The 20,720-nt window shown below is 42.2% G+C and overlaps 1 long non-coding RNA gene and 1 pseudogene across 1 annotated transcript; both read right to left on the reverse strand.

Moving 5' to 3' along the window:
* Nucleotides 1–4,832: 4,832 nt before the first annotated feature.
* On the reverse strand, nt 4,833–18,376 carry LOC120883295. Its single transcript, XR_005725732.1, has 3 exons — nt 18,240–18,376; nt 8,863–8,867; nt 4,833–4,844 (listed from the first exon to the last, which is right to left on the reverse strand). It is a non-coding gene; the product is annotated as an uncharacterized LOC120883295 (long non-coding RNA).
* A 198-nt stretch (nt 18,377–18,574) lies between these two features.
* LOC120883296 lies at nt 18,575–18,833 on the reverse strand (annotated as a pseudogene).
* Nucleotides 18,834–20,720: the final 1,887 nt, after the last annotated feature.

Genomic DNA, 20,720 nt, shown 5'->3' on the forward strand with positions numbered 1-20,720 from the left:
ATTTCATAAAGATAGGGGAATATCAAGTTAGGGAAAGGTTGGTCCACAAGACTCTATTTCCTTTTCTTTTATAATATAAAATGCCTTATATTTACAAAAAGCATTTCACCCTCAAGGGTGCTTTCAAATTTATTTTCCTTCATAATCTCCACCACACCTCCACGAAGTAGGTAAGAATTAATCATCCTTATTTTACAGATCAGAGACACTGCCTAGTGGAGCCAAAGTCCTCTCGGTGTGTTTATTCACCCCCTTGCTGCTGCTTTTTCTCTCCCTCACACCCAATCCAACCAAATCGTAAGGACTTCCCTGTGAGTCATTCTGGCTCCTATCAACCTCTCGTTCATTTATAGAACCAGCCCTCAATAGCTCAGCCACAGGAACACAGGAGCAAATCCTCCAAGCTAGGTCTCAGTAGACTGATACCCCAAGAGTCTTCTAATTCATCTCTGGTCCTGAGTCACACGCTGGGGATCACCATGTACTGAACTCCTGCATGTGAAAACTTAGATGTCCCCAAATTACATCAAGCCAAATCAGTTTCAGGCCTCCCCTGGTGGCTCAGTTGGTAAAGAATACACCTGCAGTGCAGAAGACTTTCTGTAACACAGGAGAAGTGGATTTGATCCCTGGGTTGGGAAGATCCACTCCAGTATTCTTGCCTGGGAAATTCCATGGCCAGAGGAGCCTGGTGGGCTACAGTCCATGCAGCCGCGAGAGTCAGATATGACTGAGCAACTAAACCACCAAAGACATTTCACCCAAACACCTTTATTAAAAACCTTGTTGGTTAACACCATAATGGTTCCATTGATTTTTGTTTGTTTGAAATATCACATATGAATTGGCATGTTCCGGCTGTATTTCTATAACGGAAGATAAGCCCAGATTCTGTGCGTGTGTTTGTTTTTAAACCTGGGGGTCTTTTATTTTTAACTGAAAAGAGAAAATTTTACACTGAATAAATAGTGTCTTAGTAGAGAGCATGAGCCATGAGAAACGTGAAAGCAAAATGTCTTTCTCCAGGAAAGACATAAATAAAAACTTCCCCTACATCCAAAGTCTTTCTTGTACTGGAGGAATCCTGTAATCTTTCCCCTCCTTGTGCCCACAAGCAGGGAGAGTGAGGTAAGACGGAGTGGAAGAGATCAAATGAAGCAAGAGAAAGAATAGAGATCCGGTGCCATTACCATTTGCAACACATGATGCTTCCTGCCTTATTTCGATCAATTCTGAACCTTCACTGTGAAGGCCTCCTCTCAAATGAAAGACACCTTCAGACAACATAAAATAATGGCACTTAAGGAAAAACTTAAGTCACAGAGAAATGCCAGCAAGCATATGAAAAGATGACCAACTTCATTAATCATCAAGGAAACACAAGTCAAAATGACCATGAGCTAATACTTCACAACAGGTAAGATGAAAGTGAAAGTGTTACTTGTTTAGTCGTGTCTGACTCCTTGCAAACCCATGGACTGTAGCCCACCAGGCTCCTTTGTCCGTAGGATTATCCAGGCAAGAATGCTAGAGTGGATTGCCATTTCCTCCTCCAGGGGATCTTCCAGACCCAGGGATCCAACCCAGGTCTCCTGCATTGCAGGCAGATTCCTTACCATCTGAGCCCCCAGGGACTCATTCAAGAGGACCACTATCAAAAAAAAGAAAAAGAAAAGAAAAATAGAAATCATAAGTGCTAGCGAGGATGCAGAGAAATTGGAACCCTTGTGCACTGTTGGTGGGAATGTAAAATGGTGCAACTATTGCGGAAAAGAGTATAAAGATGCCTTTAAAAACTAAATACAGAATTACCACGTGATTCAGCATTAGCACACTTTCAGGTATATACCCCAAGAAAATTAAAAATGGGACCTTGAAGAGAGATTAGCACTTGCACTTTCACTGCAATATTACTCATAATAGCCAAGAGACAAAAGCAACCTACACACTCATCAATGAATGACTGGATAAGAAAATGTGGTATACGTATACAATGGAATACTAGTCAGCCTTAAAAAAAAAAGAGGAAGAAAATACTTTCATATGCTACCAAGTGGATGAAACTGGAGGAATGTATGCTGAGTGAAACAAAGCAGCTACAAAAAGACATATGGATGGTGATTTCCAGGGACTGTGGGGTCTAGTGGGAAGGGGAGTCGCTGTTCAAAGAGTTCAGTTTGGCAAGATGAAAAATCTGCAAAGACCTGTTGCACAAGAAGGCACATGTACTATACTATATACACTTACAAATTATTAAGATGGTAAATTTTATGTTAGGTAGTCTTCACCACAATATAAATAAATAAGTAGAGAGATGGATAAAAATGCATGTGCCCTGTTTCCAGGAAGTACAGGGTCTAATGTAAGTGTGGGAATACAGAGCAAACTCATAAACAGCTCAATGTATAACTGCTGTGATAAATGTGATAAAGGCTTTCACCATGCACCATGGAGTAGGGAGGCAATGGGGTTTGTGGGAAGAGAACTGGTTTTAAAAAAAGACAAGACAAGAAACCTCAGAGGGACTGTGTACATTGAATGATTGAATACTCTTCTCCACTCACAAGGTATAAATAAGAAGTCTCAAAGTCCCAAATTGTTTGAGACAGTCCCAGTTATACCTGTTGTTCCAATGTAATTATTAATAGCACCCCTTTCACTCTCTGGAGAGTGTCCCTGGTCTGAATGATAAATTACATGGTCACCCTGGGTATGAATAATGGTTATTCACAAGACCAATTTGCACTCAAAGGTACATGACACCTTACAATTTTTCAAAATATCCACCCAACTAAAGATGTACTAGGTAATATTACTGACAACTAAGCTTCCCATTTAAATTCACCCTGCCTACCTCTATTGAAAAACATCTGGAATCAGAATCAAGAATCCAAAACTAACTCTGACATTATCAATTACACTATATAATCCCAGCTTTACAAATGCCCACCTCCAATCACCCCAGAATGGACCATATTTGGAACTTGATCCCAGGTGAATTACTGTTTTTCAGTTATTTTGCTGGATATGCCACTGAACAAAACCACTGACAATTGGAGCTGCCCTAGAAGTTGCATTCTGATTCCATTTGCTGCTCCTGGAAGGATGTAGATGGAGGCATGTTTTCTCTGTTTGCAATCTTAGCAGTCCCAAAACAAGCACAATCATTTCCTTCTGTTTCTTCATTCACGTGCATGGTCAATTTCTTGATGAATAACTCTCAACCCACAGCTCTCAATCTTTCTCCTGCCCTAGCACACAGGACACATGATATTCACTCAAGTGGTGTCAATAATTTCCTGTGCATCAAATTTACCCCTCACTTTTCTCTCCTGCTCAAAAGAGCATATAAAAATGCAAGGAAGCAATGGGCTTCCTAGGTGGCTCAGATGGTAAAAAAAAAATCTGCCTGTAATGCGGGAGACCCAGGTTCAATCCCTGGATCAGGGAAGATCCCCTGGAGAAGGGAATGGCTACCCACTCCATTATTCTTGCCTGGAGAAGTCCATGGACAGAGGGGCCTGGTGGGCTACAGTCCATGGGATGGCAAAGAGTCAGACACGACTGAGTGACTAACACACACAATGGGTATAAAGTTATCACAAAGATAATGAGGAATTCACTTCAAGTCATAGACATTCACACATGTTATTCATTTAATTATTATTTCTAACAAACTACTTGCAACACTCTCTAGTAGATTGCTACCTTGGACTTATGAAACCATGTGCTGTTCCCTTGACATCTGGGAGGATGTGTTCCAGAGAGAACAAAGTGTGATATAAAAAGTGCCACCTGCTGATACCCAACATATAAAAAGATACCTCTTCTACTGAAGGCCTCTGTCAGAAAGGAACTTACTTTGATTAAATCAGTCAGCCCTTCAAAGTCTTCTTTAGGCTCTGTTTTGTAGGCCCATGTGTTCCCAAAGATATTCTTCAAAAATCAGCTGGACATAAATGTGTAGGTTTGCATTGTCTATAAAATAAAGATGAAAGTTTCTACTAAAATTAAAAATATGATACAAAAATGATGCAAAACTTGCAAGATAAAGCCAATGAGTTAAACTGAATTAATATGTTTATACTGTGATATATGTTTGGGAAGGCTTATAATGGATTAAGATATATTCCTCTCCTCAAGGAGAAAATAATAATACCTACTTTAAAAAAAATAATGAAAGCAATGTCGATAGTAACAATAGGAAATTGCTCAAATCCTTTCCCATATATTAATTCATTTTATTCTAAAACTAAGATATCTTTAGGTACTATTATTTTCCTAATTAGACAAATGAGGAAACTTAGCACAGACTTCCAAGGTCACATACATGTAGAATTGAGAAGATACAGAAAAATGCTGAAGTCATTCCAGTAGTTAATGTTTGGAATCATCCTAAGTATTCAGCAATGGATGAATGGATAAAACATGGTATATGCATGCAACAGAATATTACTCATGAGAAGTAAGAGAAAGCTCACCATGAGAAAAAAGGTGAGCCTGCCATTCTCAATAACATGGATGGATGTCCTCATGACCTTGAGGACATTATGCTAAGTGAAGTAAGTCAGACAGAAAAAGAAAAACACTGTATCATATCATATACATGGAATTTTCAAAAGCTGAACTCATAAAATCAGAAAATAGAATGGGGTTAGCAAAGGCTGAGGATGGGGCAAATGGGGAGATGTAGGTCAAATATGTTGATCAAACTTCTAGTTATAAAGATGAATAATTTCCAGACATCTAGTATATGGCATGGTGATTATAGTCTTTAATACTGTCTTTAAACTAGAAATTTGCAAAGACAGGTCTTAAATATTCTCATCATACAAAAAAATGGTCTTTATGTGACAACAGAGGCGTTAGCCAACGCAATAGTGGTAATCCTGGTGGTAGTAAGAGTCTGCTTGCAATGCAGGAGACAGGGGTTCAATCCCTGGGTCAGGAAGATTCCCTGAAGAAGGAAATGGCAACCCACTTCAGTATTCTTGCCTGGGAAATCCAATGGACAGAGGAACCTGGTGGTGGGCTACAGTCTACGGGGTCACAAGAGTCAGACGTGAGTTAGCGACTAAACCTCCACCACAACCAAAGTAGCAATCACTTTACAACATTAAAGTGTGTCAGATCAACAGCTTGTACTCCTTAAACTTACGCAGTGTTATATGTCAAGTATACGTCAATGAAAGCAGGAAAGAAAAAAGAAAAATGTTGAAATCTCAGAGCTGGAAAGCCAGTGTGGTTACTTGAGGAGGTACACAGCTCTGATTGAACAGAGGCCAGGTTCTGCCTGCCATGCAGTGGTGTGAAGGGGGCGGGAGCCTACCTTTAGAAATAATGACCTGGCATGGACTTCACTGTGGGCACAGTCCGTGAAAAATAGGCAGTGATCATCTCATTTCCACATATGCTTTTACTCTGTCAAGATTTTTCAGATCATATTTCCTGTACATACCCTGGGTTATGGTGACAATGCATAGCTCTGGGAGGATATACATTAAGCCATATGTATACGCACATATATAAACTCAAATAAGGTGGCACAGCAGTAAAAAAAAAATCCACAGTGGGAGACGCAAGAGAACCGGCTTCGATCCCTGAGTCAGGAAGATCCTCTGGAGTAGGAAATGCAACCCACCCCAGTATTCTAGCCTGGAGAACCCCTAGGACAGAGGAGCCTGGCAAGCTCCATAGGGTCGCCGACACAACTGAGCGACTGAGCACAGCACACACTCACATATATACAGGCTAGGATAATTGAGCAAAAGGAGATCTGAGTTTTTTTTCTCCCCCCAACTCCATGTACTCTAAAGAAATGAATGAGGCAAGATATTGACTCCAAAGTTTGCGTTCAAGCTCCCAGGGGTCTTGATGACATCGAGATAAAGCAAATTGGCTTTGCCCCACATAAAAGATCATCTAACCTCTTGACGGAATTACAGCTTATCATCAAATTTTTCCATTTATTACTGTGTGTGCAGCACCCCATCGTCTAGAGGCTATCAGAAAATCCCATCCCAGCTGCTGAATTAGCCTAATCACAGTACTTTTCTACCCCAGCCCTGCTCTGGCTGTGGGGATGGGGAGGGGCAGGGAGAGGAGAGTTCTGACGTTTGGCTACGACTGGAAGAAGGTGCTTGACATTTCCTCCACGCTCCCTGTCAGCATGACTGCCCTTCACTCTCCACTTCGCCCTAAGCCTTTATTAACCCAGTGTGGAATGTGGCAATTTCCTAAGTCGCGGCCATTACAGTAAATATCATTCCCCCCCCATAAGGCCCCCCTTAGCTGCTGTGTGCCCCGCACTTGTTTAGCTCATGATATTTCCTGCCAAGTATTTGAGAGACAGTGCTCAGAAATCGCCAGGCAGCTCGATTGAAATACCGAGTCCCCATCCATCAGGGAAAGAAGTAGGCTGCAGGGACGCTGTGTTTTGTATTTGCTCTCCATTCATTATGTGTTTCTAGCTGAGTCTGACTTCTCCACAAATATTGATGCTAGAGCTGACTAATGACTCTCTACGAACACCAAACTCATGGTGGTGATTACGCATCTTTAGAAAGTGCTTAATAAATACTATTAAAAGATTCTGTTTTACAGTGATCATGATCATGCCAGATGTGATATTGTGCTTCTAGACAAAGGCAATCTTGAAAAGCTTTCCCGGTAACATTTAAAAACTAATCCTGTAGTTGGTTGCCTAGCAAGATGCCTCATAAGCGTTTAAAACACATAAGAGGTTTGAGTTCAGATAAAGAATGTGTTACCAGATGGTGACAGTAATTACCCTGTCCCCAAACTCGAATTGTATTTACCTTGTCTTTTGCCTACCAAGTTGCCAATGTGATATCCAAGCTTTCCAACTGGAGCACACCTTTTCATATTTCCTGCCAGTACACATATATTAATGAACGTGTGTTTTTATTACAATGTAAGACAAGAATATTTCATCATGTTGTTACACCTCCTGCGTGAGATAGATCATAAAGGACAAGGATAAAATTTAATTTGCAATAAATCTTTGGAGCCAGAGTAATAGTTGCCCAGGAGTTCTTTGTCAGAGCATTCTTGGCTTTTTTCATTAAGTACTCAGCCACTAAATTCTTTTCAACTCTGGCAGAAGCAGCCAGGGAACACTTTGGAAGCTCTATAAAAGGCATTCTCCTAATCTTCAAATCATTGGAAAGACTCTTTAGCATCTGTTAAAATATTTTTTTTCCTTCTAATCTGCCTGAAACGAATAAGGAGAAAATTCTGAGATGTTTCTTAATTAAGCAATAAGAAATGGTGGAGGGTGGTCTGTGCTGAGTTAATCACTGTTGTAAAGCACGAATAAAGGAAAAGAGTTAAGTACCTCTAGATCCCTAGTCGCCTAATTTCCCACCGAATGTGCCTTATTCTTATTATTAAGAAGTCTTTTATTATTTCAAAATAGGAAGATCCAAATATGGAAAAGCTTGTGTGCAAGGGAAAGGGTCAAGGCTATGACTGAGGCAGGAAAAAAAAAAACCCAGCAAATTTCTCCCTTAACCCTGGAGATGGATGAGAAGAGGGATCCAGGGAATTGTGAAGGGCAAGGGGGCTCTTGTTCCTGGACTGTTATCATTCAGCCCAGTGGTTTTGGGAGTGACCTTTAGAACTGCCTCCTTAACTGAAAGGGAATACAGTTCTAAGAACTGCTAGATGTAAAGCAATGAATGGGGCAGTAGTGGCCCTAATTCCTCGTAGCTCAGTTGGTAAAGAATCTGCCTGCAACACAGGAGACCCAGGTTTGATTCCTGGGTTGGGAAGCTCCCCTGGAGAAAGGAATGGCAACCCACTCCAGTATCATTGCCTGGAGAATTCCACATACATAGGAGCCTGGCAGGTCCATGGCATTGCAAGAGTTCGACACAACTTAGCAACTAAACCACCCCAAGAAGCACAAGCCCTCTTAACCTAAAGAAATTCCTAGTGTGATTCTGAGGTATGTATTCATGCAGTGGGGCTTTCCTGGCAGCTCAGACAGTAAAGAATCTGTCTGCAATGCGGGAGACCTGGGTTCAATCTCTGGGTCAGGAAGATCCCTGGAGAAGGAAATGACTACCCACTTCAGTATCCTTGCCTAGAGAATTCCATGGACAGAGGAGCCTGGCAGGCTACAGTCCATGGTGTCACAAAGAGTCAGACATGACTGAGAGACTAACACACCATTCATTCAATATACAGCCGGTAAAGACAGATCTGGGAGCAGAAATCTTTCTCCCCCAAATCAGCTTGCAATCTCCCTCTTTATAATCTACCAAAAAGGTGATCACCTAAATCCTTAAACTTACTTTCTAGTCCCTATTTTTGAAACAAGAGAGAAATGGGTCAGGGCACAACATTTAAAGGAATGACATAGCCATAGGACATGACAAAAAACCAGTCAGAACTAACTTAGGTCCAAGATGGTGGAAGAGTTGACTTCCAATAGACCTTGAACCTCATTATATGCTTATTGTAATGCATTATTATACGCTGACTGTAATACATTAGCATGCTAAATGATATACCCAGCAGAGCCACGACAGTTCTGAGCCTAACCATAAGGCCCAAAAAGTGGGTGTCGGCTCAATTTCTGGAAATCTCTACTCCTTTCCAAAAATAATTAAAATATTCTCCCACTCATCAGCTTATGAAATTACCCAGCCCATAAAAACGAACCAGTCATATTTCAAAGTTCTCTCTCTCTCTCCTGAGATGGTCCACACTTCGTCTGTGGAATATGTGTGCATGTGTGTTCAATGGCTCAGTTGTGTTCGACTCTTTGTGACCCGATGGACCTGCCAGGCCCCTCTGCAGTTTTCTCTCTAAACAAATCCACTTTTTACCCATCACCTCATCTCTGAATTCTTTGTCATGAAGCAAGAACCTCAAATTCACAAGCAACATTTTCAAACTAGGACTCAGAGCCCTGATACTCTCCTTTCCAGAGAATCTAGAACTCTCCAGAAAAGCATTTCGACTCAGACTTACTATCTCTTCCAGCCAATGACCCAGGAGTTATTCCTGCTATGCTTATTCAACTCTGAGTTTAACACTAGGAATTCACTCTGAAACAGTCTTTGACACTGTTGCACACACTTCTCACCTCTGTGAAAAATTGACTTATACTTAGATGACCTAATTTTATGGAATGTCTTGTTAACGACAGCTACGATAGCAACACAAACAACAGAAACCTCTGTTGGCTCTGCCAGTATAACTGTGGTTTTCATTCTCATATGAATTGGCTGCAACATGCCACGCACTCACTTTGTATTGTGTATCTTTTCATTTTCATTTGCTGTTTTATTCCCCAAATAGACCAAACTCTGGTGTTTGCAAAACATTAAATACTAGAATTAAGTACCTAGCCGATGTTTTTGTACTTTCTCCTCAGCATGGTCAATCTTCACGATTTGCAGGTCCCGTATCTGCAGATTTGTATACTTGCTAAAAGTTGTTAGTCTCAAACCAATACTCAGGCACTTCTACAGTTGCCCACAGACACGCATACGCATGGAACAGTGAAAAATAAGAGTCCCTTGAGCACACATCCCAGCTGAGGTCGAACAAGATGATGCCCCGCTGTCTCATTTCAGTTCCCCGATTATAAATGCGATCATTTTCGCAGGGCTTCCCTGGTGGCTCAGTGTAATCTGCCTGCAATGCAGAAGACGCAGGTTCAATCCCTGAGTCAGGAAGATCCCCTGGAGAAGGGAATGGCAACCCACTCCAGTATTCTTGCCGGGGAAACCCCACAGACAGAGGAATCTGGCGGGCTGCAGTCCATGGGGTCATAAAAGAATTGGACACGACTTAGCAACTAAACAACAAGAGCAATCCTTTGTGCAGTCTATTCAGTGTCACGCTGTTCACATTTTTGTGCTTTTTTGTTGGTGATTTTGCTGTTTAATGGTCCCTAAGCATAGAGCTGAAACACTGTCTAGCATTCCTAAACTCAACGAGTCTATGACGTGTCTTACAAACAAAATGCATGTGCTAGATAAGCTTTATATTGCACACTGACAGTTCTAAATGGAAATATAAGTGTATTTGACTCTTGAGGAAGTCATTCACGTTACACAATCTGTATCCATTCTTTTCTCTTTCTTTTTAACACCAATGTCGGTTTATTATCATTTTATTTTGAAACCAATCTTATTTTCCCACTCTCTGAACCCCAAAGCAAAACAAATAAAAATCTTTACTCCATCTTTGAGTTTTTCAGTTCACAATAAATTATCAAACTACAGAAGAAGACACTGCCTGAGGTTATCAGCGTTTCCTCTGTAATGATGTAAGGACTGGCATGATCAATTATATGGTACAAACCAAATTCTACATGAGTTGCATGTTTTCTTAAAGGTTCAATGGCTAACTGTAAATGCTGATGTATTATTTCTATGTTTTATTTAGCTATCAAGAAACTCCAAGCTAGATTTGATGTCCTGCTCTATAATTAAATTATGTTCAGAAAAAAAGATATTATCAATTCCTCTCTCCTTTTGTTTCATTTTAACCTTTTGATAGTTTATCCTCTGTTTTACATTTTATTTGCCTTTGTCAGCCAAAGTTTCTGAAGGTAAGGAAGGCAAAAATCCCATGGAAATGAAACAGTCCTCCAGTCCTTTTTGTAATCACAACCCTAAACTTCAGATTCACAGTGACGATTCAGTGAATGACCGCTGATCAGCTATATGCCAGCACCGCTTTTAGTGTTTCGCACAAGTTACCCAACTCAGTCCTTGCAGCCAACCTATGAATAATGCACTGTCATTGCTTTGTGAAAGAAACTCGAGTGTCAGAGAATATATTTATAGATAGTTTGGCCAACATCTAGAACCAGTAAACGTTAGAAAGAGAATTTAGACCCAACTTTCTGCCTCTTAGTTCAGTGTTCTTTCGATTATCTCATGTAGCTTCTCCTCTTTAGTTTAGTGGAGTCTTGAAAATCATTTAATCCCCTCCTCCCATGCCAACCTGGCAGAATGAACCTCAGAGAGGTCGGGTTGGTTACCCCAAATCACTCTGCCAGCGAATGGAAGACTTGGGGCTGGATTTCAGTCTCTTGTCTCCCCACCCACAACTGTGGCTCTATCCCCATGCCCTCTCTCTCTTCTTTTTCCAGGATCATGTTGATTCCTAAAAGAAGCCATATGTACTTGCTAGAGTTATTTGCAACCAAAGATTATTTGTGACAACACTGAACTGTTTTAAAAATGTGGCCCTTTCTTGACATACAACAGAATATCTAAACAGATTATGAAAGTGTTCACAGAAATACACTAGTTAAAGCAACTGTTCAAAAACTTACACCCTTAAATTTAAAAATGGCCTGCCCTCCATAGTATAGGGATTAATAACAAATGTTTTGCCCACTGATGTGAAGTGCTTCCGATTTGCCTTGTTTCCCTCTTCTCACATACTAATCAGTTAAGTTAGCACAGGAGTGGCAAGGAGGCTCTGTGCTGAGTTTCTGATGACCTGGGAAGCGGTCTCCCCATGTTCTTTCTTTACTGCCCTCCTGCGGTTTAATCCTCCCCGTCTTCCTGACCTCTTGGGTCATGATGCAGAGTTCTAAGGTTTGCAAAGGAAAAGCTGCCAGGTTTGGACGGGAGATAATCCTTTCCCTTTGCAAAGAAAGAGGACAGTGAGTTCAAAAACAAGACTAGCCGGATGCCAAACCCCATGTTCCTGGGGCAACTGAAACCCGGGAGATGCCTGTGTGTGGCACCGGAAGAAGTGGGCCAACCTCAGCATCCTAAGGAGGTCCCGTCTTAAAGGGAAAAGGATGGCAATGCACAGAGCCTTTAGCTCAAAGGCAACCAGGGCAATCTGTGGCCTGTTTACAACCCATTTTCAAAATCCACCCGGGAGCCAAGGACGGGGAGAGAAGGGGTGGAGGGCGGGGGAATGGGTGGTAGGGAGGTGTCATGAGAAGTAGCAGTAAAAATAACTGATGAATTACCAGTGCCTTTTTCCTCCCAGATAGAGTCAGACTGAAGACTACCTAAGTCCCAGCAGTGCTGAGTCATTCAAGAAGGGGAAGTCCTGATGGGAAGTCCACGTTTCTCACTAGTGGGTCGTCAGTCATTTAACCCAACATGAAAGAGACATGGTGGTAGCTGGACCCCGAGATTGTGATCTCAGCCGTGCCTGTTACTTTTAGAAATGGACTGTTTGATTCTGAGAGGGATTGGGGGCGGGAGGAGAAGGGGACAACAGAGGATGAGATGGCTGGATGGCATCACTGACTCGACGGACATGAGTTTGGGTAAACTCCAGGAGTTGGTGATGGACAGGGAGGCCTGGTGTGCTGTGCGATTCATGGGGTCACAAAGAGTCGACTGAGCGACTGAACTGAAAAGAAGGATGCAAATTTCTGTCAGTTGAATTGGGAACAGTGATGAGTGATAAAAAGGCCTAATTATGTTTGCCTTTATTTCCTTAAAATTTGTTCAGTAAACATACAATCTCCAGGGTAGGGGTAGGGGTAGGGGATGTAGCAGTTGTCTTCCTTAGATTTAACAGTTTAGATCAGTTCAGTTTAGTCGCTCAGTTGTGTCCAACTCTTTGTGACCCCAAGAACCGCAGCACGCCAGGCCTCCCTGTCCATCACCAATTCCTGGAGTCACCCAAACCCATGTCCATTGAGTCAGTGATGCCATCCAACAACCTCATCCTCTGTCGTCCTCTTCTCCTTCTGCCTTCATCTTTCCCAGCATCAGGGTCTTTTCAAATGAGTCAGCTCTCTGAATCAGGTCGCCAAAGTATTGGAGTTTCAGCTTCAACACTAGTCCCTCCAATGAACACCCAGGACTGATCTCCTTTAGGATGGGCGGGTTGGATCTCCTTGCAGTCGAAGGGAGTCTCAAGAGTCTTCTCCAACACCACAGTTTAGATAAATAGATCTTATTTGGATCTGGTTAATGGCTTGATGAAAAAGAATAGTCTGTTTGGGATTGCAATTAAAATTAGCCTCTTGCCGTTACCTGACAGCAGCTGACTCTAATTCCAATGATAATCAATCTCCAAAGATGTTAAAGCTCCAACAGCAGATACAGATTCCCGACAGCGAAACACTCTCAAATTTTTAATGACACCTCACCATTCCCACACAATCTTTGATGATATAATTTCCAGAATTTTTATTATTTTTTCTGTTCTTTTCCTTCACAATTAACCCCAGAGATAAGCCACTTACATTCCATCGAGGCTACATCAACCCTCAACAAATTTCCATTTTTGTCCTCAATGTATTAAATTTGTGAAATTTATCATAGCTCTAATCTGCAAGGCTTTTTGCTTTTTTTACTAATTAATTTATTTTTTAATTGAAGGATAATTGCTTTACAGAATTTTGTTGCTTTCTGTCAAACCTCAACATGAATCAGCCATAGGTATACATATGTATCCCCCTTCTTGAACTGCCCTGCCATTTTTTGCTTCATTTTTTTAATTCATTTTTATAAAATATTAAGGAGTAAGCATGGGATTAAATGCTCAGAAAAGTGCACAAACTCTGCAGGGAGGAAAAACCTTACAACCCTTGAAATTGAACTGTGGCCTGGCAGGCAGTCTGTCTCCTGTGAAAGTGGCTCACAGTTTTCATTGGTTTGCTGAGATATGCAACACCAAAGTGCAATTCCTACGTCAGACTAAGATTATCAATGCATAATTTTTGGAAGAATATGTCCTACAACGCCCAAATATGGAAAAGACAAGCAAAATATGCAAAGATGAAAGAAATGACCTCTGGATGGTTAAAATGACAAATAGAAACCTTCAAGTTTCCAGGCTTGTGCTAAGCAGCGGGGGTGCGGCGCATGTGGCTGAGCAGGTACAGAATCTCTTCTTTTCTCCTGTCTGATCTGTGAGGCAGGGAACAGCTCAAGCTCCAGCCAAAGACGGGGAGTCAGCGCTTCCCCTCCTGACTCTCTGATTCTCTTCCACTTCAAAGCCAAACCAAAGACAGGACAGAATCCAAGGAATAACTGTGGTAAATCCAACCTGAGTCCATTCTTAAAGCTCTTCAGCTCTTAGAAAAACCTGGAAGCCAGGAACATTTTCTCTGGCTTCACAGCAGAAAAAAAAAAAATGAAATTGGTAATGAAGCAGAAACGCCATGTCAATTGCTTAACGTTCACTCACATTTAACATTTCACACCCCATTTACAGTCCCGTTCTCTCTCCACCAAGTGAAAAAGGCAGTGGTGTCCTCTGGGGCTGAGCAGGCAGGCCGGCTCTCCTCAAAGTGCTCCTCTCTCTGTGTGCGTGCCCTCTTCCACTTCTTCCTCTCCAGAGCAGAGAGGTCTTCATGCACAAGGAAACCATCTGTGGCTCAGTGACACTCCCGCCCCCACCTGACCACCAAGAAATCACACGAGTCCTTCCATCATGAACGGAAGAGCAGCCGTCCTCCCGCAGAGCACTGCTTAGTTTTCAGCTATCTGTGCACACTCTGCAGAACCTACTTTTGAGCTGGGAGCTACAATTTCCTCTCTGATCAATGAAACTAAACCCTGCAGCACTGCTTTCACACTTCCGGGGTTCTGAACAGATTTGACAAATAACATCAACATTTATTCAGTGACTTCTTCACTCCAGGCTGTTTTAGGTTGAATTATGTCCCCCAGATTCATATGTTGAAGTTTCAGCCCCCTGGAACCTCAGGGGCTTCCCTGATGGCTCAGTGGGTAAAGAATCTGCCTGCAATTCAGGAGACACAGGTTAGATCCCTGGGTGAAGAAGATCCCCTGGAGTAGGAAATGGCAACCTACTCCAATATTCTTGCCTGGAAAATTCCAGATATAGATGAACCTGGCAGGCTACAGTCCATGGGATGGCAAAGAGTCGGACATGACTGACCAACTAAGCATGCTTGCATGCATGCACCTCAGAATGTGACAGTATTTGGAGATAAGTTCTTTCAAATAGTGAGTTAAAGTGAGGCTAGTAGGGTGGCCCCCAATCCAATCTGATTCGTGTTCTTATAAGAAGAGGAAATTTAGACACACAAAGAGACACTAGGAATGCATGTACACAGAGGAAAGACTGCTTGAAGAGGCATCAAGAAGGTGGCCGTCTGCAAGCCAAGGAGAGAGACCTTTTCTCAGAGGAAACCAACTCTGCCAGCACCTTGATCTTGGCCTTCCAGCCTCCACAATCGAAAAAAATAAACTTCTGTTGTTTGACCACCTAGTCTAAGTCACAGGCAGTATTCTGACTAAGTTATATAAATGAACTCAATTCATTCTTACAACAAGCTCTGTGTGTACATAGCAGGAGGAGTGTTATTGATGTCCTTTTGCAGTGGAGGAAACTAGAGCCCAGAGCAGTTGAAAAAAGAAATGTTAAAAAAGATTAGGTGACAAGTGATTGAGCTGGAATTTAAATGCCATATATAATCTAAATGACTACATTCTACTGTCCCTTTATCCTCAGAGGAGCCCTTCTTTATGCACTGATATGTTTCTCTTACAGTCTTAAAAGAACAAAGAATTTCTTTTTACGCAGTTGGAAGCACGAATTATGGTGTCCGAAAATAAATAAATGAACTTCTCTATTTCCTCACTTTATTTTTAAATTCCTTGAAGGTGAGTTTATCAGTTAAGATTTCTCATATTGTAAGAAAACCCAACTCAAAGTGGCCCAAATTAAGGAAAAAATTGGGGTACTCCCTGACTGCTTCAAATTCTCCCTCAAGGAGATAAAATGGCTGCTCAATTCCAGGCCTCACACCTTCACACTAAACCACTTAGGGATGAGACCATAACTTTGGCTTTTATTTCCTAAAATCCTCAGTAAACATCCCTTTCTGATGTCTCCACTTTCAGTTTGCATTCGTGGCTGAAACACTGAAGCCAAAGGCATGGAACAGAGTAATTGGTTTAAGGTAATTAGGTTTCCACCCAAATAACAGCTGAGGTTCTTAGGAGAGAGATAATGGAGACTTCCCAAAGTCTTGTTAAATTTTCTAGGGGGTGGGAAAAGGAAGGTTTGGGGAGTTATTATTTTGTGGGTATGGGTTTCTGTTTGGGATGATGAAAAATTCTGGAAATAGAAGGGGTGATGGTTGTGCAACATTGTGAGTGTATTTATGCCACGGTATTCTGCATTTGTCATGCTGAGTCACGTCCAACTCTGTGTGACCCCATGGACTGTAGCCGGCCAAGTACCTCTGTCCATGGGATTCTCCAGGCAAGAATACTGGAGTGCGTTGCCATTTCCTTCTCCAGGGATCAAACCTACGTTTCCTACATCTCCTTACATTGCCAGATGGCTTCTTTACTGCTGAGCCACTCTGGAAGCCCATTGTACCCTTAAAAATGGTTAAATGGCAAATTTTATGTTATATATATATATTTCCACAAAAAGTAGTTTTAATAAAAATAAAACAACTTTCTTAACACATTTCACTTCCATGCCAGCCAAGGCCAGTTCACGTTTCATCCCCAAAGTGCCCTTCTGCCATTGAAAATAGCCCCTGGGAGCCCTCTCTAACCACTGAGCCAGGGTCAAGGCCAACGGGCATGAAAAAGTACCTGCCAAGGGTCAAGAGACAGAATTATGTTCAGATTGTACTGAATGCTGACTTGTGACCGGACTCAGGAAACACAGTGCTGCTCATGGGAGCTGCTGCTGCTGCTGCTAAGTCACTGCAGTCGTGTCCGACTCTGTGCGACTCCATAGACGGCAGCCCACCAGGCTCCCCCATCCCTGGGATTCTCCAGGCAAGAACACTGGAGTGGGTTGCCATTTCCTTCTCCAATGCGTGAAAGTGAAACGTGAAAGTGAAGTCGCTCAGTCGTGTCCGACTCTTAGCGACCCTGTGGACTGCAGCCTACCAGGCTTCTCAGTCCGTGGGATTTTCCAGGCAGGAGTACTGGAGTGGGATGCCATTGCCTTCTCCGTCATGGGAGCTAAGAACCCTTATCTTCAACTGCCAGAGATTTCATGCAGGGACATAATTAAGGTCAGATCACTTACTGGTGGTTTGAATGGGGGAAAAATACTGTAGTGGGCTTTTTAAGTAGCATATTTTTGTGTGAAGGGAACAAGTTCTACTGGGGGGAAGATGACAGATAAAGCAGGAAATGAGCTGTAGAGTCTGTCTTTTCTCCTTTGACTCTGTGTAGTTAGGTCCATACCCAGAAATCTCAGCAAAACTTCCAGACACACAGTGTTTACCCTCTGAGACCTCCAACACAAATGAGCACATGTGATAAAAGCCACTAGGCAGCATTCTTTCTCCAGCAAGCAAAAAAGCAGGTGTGTGCCTGCTAAGTCGCTCCAGTCACGTCTGACTCTTTTCGGCCCCATAGATTGTAGCCCACCAGGCTCCTCTGTCCATGCGCTTCTCCAGACAAGAACACTGGATTGAACTGCCATGCCCTCCTCCAGGGACTCTTAGGCATTGCCTCTTAGGTCTGCCTGCATTGGCAGGCGGGTTCTTTACCACTAGCGCAACCTGTAAAGCCCTGAAAAGCAGGTAGTTTCCTGCCATCTAGCTGCAAGGCAGGTTCACAGTAATTTGATGTTCTGAGTAGCTGTTGTTTCAAAAATAATGAATTTCTATCCATTGCGGCCAGCGTCAACCTCAGAATGATTTTATCCCTGCCTGCCTTTGTGCAGCTAAGTTGAGAAATGTGGGCTGTGACAAACTGGAGCAGAGAAGGGACAAGTTTGCATGTCACTGGGTTGGAAGAGCTCTTTGATTGTCAGGGAGGCTCGACAATGCTGTCAGGAGCCGGCAGACAACAGCACCGGGACGCACCAGATGTCTGCTCTGAGTGGCTGACAGCGAACAATTTCAAGTCAGCCCAGGATCAAAGAGTTGGGACTATCTCAAGAAAGTGTTAAAAACACAAAGGAGCCCGCGTCTTGATAAGAGGAGATGGCTGAGGAGAGAAAGGCACAGAAAGGAAGAAAACCTTGAATTTATAAAATGTTAATGAGCCTCAGAATCGTAAAATTCCGCCTGAAAGGAAAAGGTGTGAAGCTCAAATCAAAGTTTCAGAGCTGAGAAGGCTAAAAGTGATGTGTTGGCCACAACTGAAGAACAAAAAGCAGTACAAGAAAGAACTGCGTAGTCTGCGATTCAGATTACATTTCTGTTTCCAAGGCTGATCATTGGTTTGAATAAGCAGATCTGAGACAAAGCATCAACACCTGGGGTTTAACTAAGCATTTCTCCTTGGTGTAAACTGCAAGACTTTTTTTTTTTCCACTCGATAAAGATTTACCATTTCCAAATCACAGTGAAAGGAACTTGAATAATTCACCAATTTTGTTTTCTACTATGTGCCTTAAAGATACCTCACTAGTAAAACTGGAATCTGGCACAACAGAATGACATATGCAGAATGTAATATTGTAGTGACAGTAATGATTGCTACAGACTTATTTAAACTGAGTATTAAATGTTGCATCCTAATTATATAGAACATTGGTCCAATAACAAAAATAGAGAACAGCAGCTGAAAGTATAGCTCATTCAATGTTCAGAAATAAAAGGGTTAACCATTCTTTCCATTATTTTCTGCAGATAAGTCCTTTTTTTTCATATTTAAATGTGATGGCAACTGAATTCTGGCCTTTTTCCAAGCTACTGTACGAAAAGGATGCTGAAGGCCATCGCAATACGGCACGGTGCAACATAAGGACTCTTCCATTCACCAGTTCTGGCACACTTCCAAAATATACCCAACAACCCAGTTTTATTTCTGTCCAGGAGGCTGGATGCCAAGGATTGGACATAAACACAGGTACATATAAGCAGCAAGATTATAGTCAACAGACTGAAAATTGAAAATGGCAGACATTGTGAGGCCGCTGAAGCCCCAGCCACATCACCCTTCTGGGCCCAGCACTGAAGTGCGAGATTTTTGAAAGACAAATATTTTAAGAAGGAATAAGCACAAGCTGGAATCAAGATTGCCAGGAGAAGTTTCAATAACCTCAGACATGCAGATGATATCATCCTGATGGCAGAAAGTGAAGAAGAACTAAAAAGCCTCCTGATGAAAGTGAAAGAGGAGAGTCAAAAAGTTGGCTTAAAGCTCAACATTCAGAAAACGAAGATCATAGCATCTGGTCCCATCAATTCATGGCAAATAGATGGGGAAACAGTGGAAACAGTGGCAGACTTTATTTTGGGGGGTTCCAAAGTCACTGAAGATGGTGATTGTAGCCATGAAATTAAAAGACACTTGCTCCTTGAAAGAAAAGCTATGACCAACCTAGACAGCGTATTAAAAAGCAGAGACATTACTTTGCCAACAAAGGTCCATCTAGTCAAGGCTATGGTTTTTCCAGTAGTCATGTATGGATGTGAGAGTTGGACTATAAAGAAATCTGAGCACCAAAGAACTGATGCTTTTGAACTGTGGTGTTGGAGAAGACTCTTGAGAGTCCCTTCGACTGCAAGGAGATCCAACCAGTCCATCCTAAAGGAAATCAGTCCTGAACATTCATTGGAAGGACTGATGCTGAAGCTGAAACTCCAATACTTTGGCCACCTGATACAAAGAACTGATTCATTAGAAAAGACCCTGATGCTGGGAAAGATTGAAGGCAGAAGGGAAAGGGGACGACAGAGGATGAAATGGTTGGATGGCATCACTGACTCAATGGACATGAGTTTGAGTAGGAGTTGGTGATGGACAGGGAGGACTGGCATGATACAGTCCATGGGGTTGCAAAGAGTTGGACACAACTGAATGACTGAACTGAACTGAAGCTGATTAATGGCAACAGTCAAGACAAAGAAGCCAATAAAAGTATTGGAAATGAGACTTTAAGTAGAAATGTTAATAATAAATTTGCTGCATTGGAAATTAAGTTTTAGGAAAAGTGTGCCACATAAAATATATTTAGTAGTAGGGAATAAATGAATGATTTTCCTCTGGGGGAAGACTGTGGCAATCTAAGTGTCTTGAATCTGATCCCATTTTTGCTTTGAGGTGTGTGGGTTTTTTTTTTTTTTTTCCTTTTCCCTACTGTCTCTAAAAACAGCCCCTGTCACTGGGTCTGAAACTCCATTCAGAGAGAACTACCAAAGAAGGAGAATATGTAATAGATAGAGCCAGCTGGAAAATTTGAATTTTTTCACTTAAAAAAACCTTCTCAGAATAAGGGGACTTCCGTGGCAGTCCAGTGGTTAAGACTCCACGCTTCCTCTGCAAGATGCACAGGTTCGATCCCTGGTCAGGGAACTAAGATCCTACATGCTGCACACCATGGCCAAAAAATTAAAATAGACTTTCTCAGAATAAGTAAACAAATGCCCTGCCCATTTCCCCTACTCTAATCTTGCCCTGGGTACACACTCTAGAAGAAAAAGCTTCACACAAACTTGATAGAGACCATGTTTTCTTTTCTATATGAGTCTCTTTTCAGTTACCTAATATAAAAGAGGACTTCCCAGGTGGTCCCAGTGGTAAAGAACTGCCTGCCAGTGCAGGAAACCGAGGAGTTGCAGGTTTGATCCCTGAGTCAGGACAGTTCCCTGGAGGAGGGCATGGCAACCCACTCCAGTATTCATGCCTGGAAAATCCCATGGACAGAGGAGCCTGGCAGACTATAGCCCATGGGGTCACAAGGAGTCAGACATTACTGAAGCAACTTAGCATGCACACATGCAGTGTAAGAGAAGCCACTGCAGGCACCCAGGTAAACATTTCCTTTCGGCTCCATCATACCAATAATCC

Source organism: Oryx dammah, unplaced genomic scaffold (assembly GCF_014754425.2).
Source record: "Oryx dammah isolate SB20612 unplaced genomic scaffold, SCBI_Odam_1.1 HiC_scaffold_24, whole genome shotgun sequence".
NCBI lineage: Eukaryota > Metazoa > Chordata > Mammalia > Artiodactyla > Bovidae > Oryx > Oryx dammah.